Below are 5,143 nucleotides of genomic sequence, written 5' to 3'. Positions count from 1 at the left end.
CTTCACAAGATTCTCCAGGACATACATCCAGCCTCCATGTTGACTTGAAGCCAGCGTGAAACTTAACATGACTCAGTGGATGATATTTCCATGTGTGGGCTCCGACTATGAATAATCATGACTAACGTTAATGACCTTTCTGGACCAGCCAACGCCACGTACTGTATGGCCCGAGCAGACATTGTTCCCCGTGACGTCATCTGTTCGGCAGCCACCCACCGACACCTGATGCAAGCGGGCGGTCGCCTTCACTGTTGTCCTCGGAGCATTGTCATCAAGACGTCGCCTCTCATTCAGCCACTGACAGTGCTCATTCAACCCGTCCGGTGTGTGTCTGCGGCGAACAGGCACACGAGGACATGAATGAGTCACCCACCTTTGCGCCCCCCCCCCCCCCCTCATCTGCTCCTACATGTTTTTTTTTATTATTATTTTATTTATTTACTTTTTACTGACAGTGTGAGCGAAGGGGTGCTGTTTTTTTTTCTGGGTGACTCACTTCTGCTGAAACTCCAGGTTCAGATTCCCACTGAGCCTTTGAGTGAGCAGGAACACGGGGAGACAGTGTTTGTCACCATGAACCGGGGTTCATTTAAGTTCACAGAATGCAAACTTCAGTTCAATGTACTGAAAGAAATTCACTTTCGCTATATAATGTAACATACACCGATCAGCCACAATATTATGACCATTGACAGGAGAAGTGAAGAACATTGACCATTTTGTGACAATACAATGTTCTGCTGGGAAATGTTTGGACCTGGCATTCATGTGGATGTTACTTAGACATGTGCCACCCACCTAGACCAGACCAGGCACCGCCACCCCATAGCAATGACACTCTTTGATGGCAGCAGCCATCCCCAGCAGGTTGCAGCCAAAACATGAAAAACAGCACAAGGTGTTGACCTGGCCTCCAAATTCCCTTGATCACAAACTGATCAAGTATCTGTGGGATGATCCACAGAGGCGCCTCCCCTCAACCCATAGGACCCAAAGGCCCCCACTAACAACATTCTGTTGCCGGACACCACAGGACACCCTCAGAAGGCCCATGTCCATTCTCTGATGAGTCACAACTGTTTTGGAGACACAAGGGAGACCTACACAATATTAGGAAGGTGGTCATAATGTTATGCCTGATCTGTGTTTGTATCCTGAATTGAGGAAGAGTCTTTGGAAAACACGTGAGATATTGTGTCTTTACACAGGGAACTTTCCTTCTTTTGAAAAAATAAATGACTCCATCACCGTACTCTTTCTTTCATCAGAGTTCATTTCTGTTACCAGGCTTTTAACATGTAATGCGTTAAGAATCATGTTTTTGCCATCTGGTGTTGCTATGGTTTCCTGCCTTATTATATCATGGCAATGTTAAGGACTCTGCAAATTCAGATAGGCTGCCTCTGTGTGTTTTTTTTTTAAGTGCATTATACTCACTGCGTTCCTGAACCACCTACATCAGCTCAGATCGACGTGCACAGTGGACTCAAGGTAACCCTGCAGTGACGGCAGATGGTATATACTGCTCTAACTTTCTAGTCAAAACTGTCAATGTATTATTATAAATGAAATGCTCAGAAGTTGTATAATATTATAATCAGACTGTAGGCAGATACACAGCACGGCTGTTATCCTATAATACTAAATAAAATGCGTTGGCTGCAAGTATACACACATCTCCACTCTGTCCTGCAGTGCAAATCAGCTGGTTAATCACCTCAGGGTTACTCTTTAGATATGACCCTCATTCATTATGAATGAATTTACAATTCATTGTCTCAAACAATTTACTGCTTCATAATTGGGTGCTGGAGCATAATTTAGAGGTGTAATTCTATTTTGGATGAAGCCAGCTGAGCTTGGACCGACCCTCATGTTAATTCAGTGGTTCATGTTGGCGGCGCTAGATGCAGGCTGCCGCTCACCCAGAGGCACAAACAGAAACAGAGCACAGAAAAAAAACACAGGATCATTTTTGAGCTTCGCAGGCAGAAAGAAACCAGCGTCTGCATCTGTTCTGGTTCGGTGTCAGTGTAGTTAGCAGGTGGCTGTGGCCGGTGTTTTAACACCGAGGTAAAGGTTGTGCCAGTGTGAGCATGTGTTCACGGGTTCAGTATCTACGCACGTTGGCTCATGTTAGGCGAGAAATGATGCAGATCACAGCTTTCAGAGCTAATTGGTCTGACGTCCTTTAAACGTGCGAGCTCTGACATTGCTTGAGTCACGGTGAAGACATTTCTCACACCCAAATCCTTGCGCTGTGGGGCTGCAGCAAAGTGACAGAGTCTTGTAAGCTGAGATGGAACCAGGCGGAGATTAAACATTAAAATATATATTTGCTGGTGACAGACATAGATCCCACCGTGCTCCTGTGTATGTGCCATCCAGTAACAAGTAACAAGAAACTACACTACTGTGGGTTAGAGCTAACGTAGGCACAGAGTTTGTCCAGCAGAGAGCACTAACAAGCTGATTTGTCCCCTCAGGATGTGCAGTGTGTTAACCACAGCCTGAAACGTGATGTTTTCCCATTGTTTTAATGCTTTGGGATTTAAAATTAAAAGGTAAATATGAGCATTATTATTTTACCTTAATTTCTTCTTTTATCAGGTGAGGAAAAGTAAATTAAGACCTATAGCCAGGTTGAATGCAGTGCAGAGGTGTTTCCTTTTACATGGATAGTTGTCCTGCCAGCATTTCAGTCGTTTCAGTCTGTTGATGTTGGTTCTGTAAATACACCACAGAGAAAGAAACAGAAGGCAGCTGTTTTGAAGGCTAATATTCTTAAAAACGTACATCTATTTCTGTCAGTGCTTTTATCCTTGGTGCTGTTGTTGCATTAATGGGCAATGCAACCGCACATTACTAATTAGCTATTTCACAGATTCTTTGTAATAATCTAATGTAATAATGAGATAGGAACACAAGGATTTCCAGAGTATGGTGATTAAACATTAGCAAGAAGCTGTTCACACATCTAGCATAAAAATAGCATTAGCATTTATTTGGAGTGTTGCAGATCGGTGATAGCGAATCAGAACTGTGCAAACCCAAATAATGACCTGAAAGGTGTTAAAATCCTTATCATTATCATATACTGTGTAAGCAGACATCAAGTGATTGGGATCGTTCACACTGGTTTTTGCATTTCATCCTAAAAAGAGTACTGACAGTCAAAAGGAAAGTGTTGGTGAAGCTGACACAAGAGGAACTTCTTGTCGTCTGATGACGAGCTAATGAGAGAAATCCTGCTGCCTTTGCATTAAAGGCACATGAATTTTGTGGTTTGATCATCAGACGAGCAATTACTGGGATCATTAAAAGTGAAAAGCAACATCGCCTGCTTCTCAAGTAGCTCTGCTGCTGGATGACCTGACAGAAACTAATGTGGGTGCAGTCACTCAAACAGTAACTCAAGCAGCAAGGCCATGAAGTCAGTTTCAGTTGGTCTGCGGCGGAGCAGAGATTAGTTTGTAATGAGCTGCAAGAGAGGGTTGTTAAGTGGCTGGAATTTCAGCAGGTGAATCGGTTGTATCTGTTAAATCTGTTGGATGCAAAGTGTTAGAAAGCACTTGACCGACTTTCTTGAAAACCAAGAACATGAATGAGCTACACTGCACGATTCGTACTGACTAATATTTCACATTAGTCTGCTTTGGAAGATTTCTACTGGCAGTCTCATAATTAACACAGTGAAAAAAAATCAAAGAGAGGTATAGTTAATTTGGTACACACTGACCAGTTTATTAGGTACACTAGTGCATTCTAACATAACAGACCTGCACAAAATCTCTCTTCATGACTGTTTTAATGTTCACTTGAGGTTATTTAGCCTAATCCACTCGCTGAATTTGGACTGTCAATTTAATAGGAACACGTGTCGGTACAACACAATACAGTTCAGTATAAACCACAAAACCACAGACTCCAAAATTAAAACACACTTGAATCAACAGCTCTCTCTCTGTTATTTGAAACAAATGCCTAATGCCACAATCTTCATGAAGCTCAGATTTAGTGTTGTGTTTTTGTAGTTTCTTTATTTTCAAAGTTGATTTGTCACAAACTGAAAATTTACGCTGTAAAATATTACACTATTACATATGTATAATCTGTATTTGTATTCAAACAAATATTCAGAACCATAAAACACTGGTGGCTGCCCAAGGCAAAGGGAAAAAAATATAAAATCATCAATAGAGCACAGCACAAAGATGAACCATAACAGTATGATTTATAGATTAGAAATACATTTTAAGTCTCTGAAACTGACAGAACCTGCTGCAAAGGCCCATCTTGTCTCACGCCAAGCATTTATCAAGGTGAAGTCTGGTTTACAGCTCACCTACTATATTATATTAAACTGCATCATACTAGAGTTTCAAGTCCAGCTGAAATCAAAATGATGAATGTGACATTTACTTCGTCGCAAGGGGGCGCTATATCCCCGCTTTTACTCAGTAATCTAAACGTGAATAAAAGGTCAGAAGAAGTCATAGAAGCCGACTGTACTGTGAGACCAGCTGATCTGACAAAGACAACAAACACATACAGTTGAACCCACTGATTCACGATTATGTCACTGTGTATAACAATACTACTGCTTACTAAGAATGCATTCACTGCCTATTTGTAATAAGAAAGTGTTTTGATTAAGTAAAAAAAAAAAACTATCTTAGGGTGTGATTCATTGCATTAAGTACGTGCATAGTGCATATTGAGGGAGGATACTCAGAGGTTTTGTAGACTGGCATGATGGAGGTCCAACAACAACAGAGTGTAGCTGAAGAGATAATTGGACTTTTAGTATGTTAATGTGATATAGTAGTTGTATCATCAGTAGTTAATCAGGAGTCAAAGTAGAAGTTCTGTATTCTGAAGTGTGATGGACAGCACTGACGCGCGACTGGATTTTCTTTGAGCCTTACCAGAGTCTTTTTGAAGATTTAAGTTGTGTCAGTACTGGTTTATTTTCTGCTCATGGTCAACACTTAAATGAAAAAGTGACATGTGATTGTGACGCGAATTCATCTATTATCTAGTGAGTACTAAAGTGGCTAGAAACGTCAGGCGTAAGCTTTTAACACTTCTAATCTACAGCTCCCCCTCCTCTGCAACTCTCTCATGTTCTTCACAGCCT

Source organism: Chelon labrosus, assembly GCF_963514085.1.
Source record: "Chelon labrosus genome assembly, chromosome: 17".
NCBI lineage: Eukaryota > Metazoa > Chordata > Actinopteri > Mugiliformes > Mugilidae > Chelon > Chelon labrosus.
Note: the sequence above shows the minus strand (reverse complement) of the source record.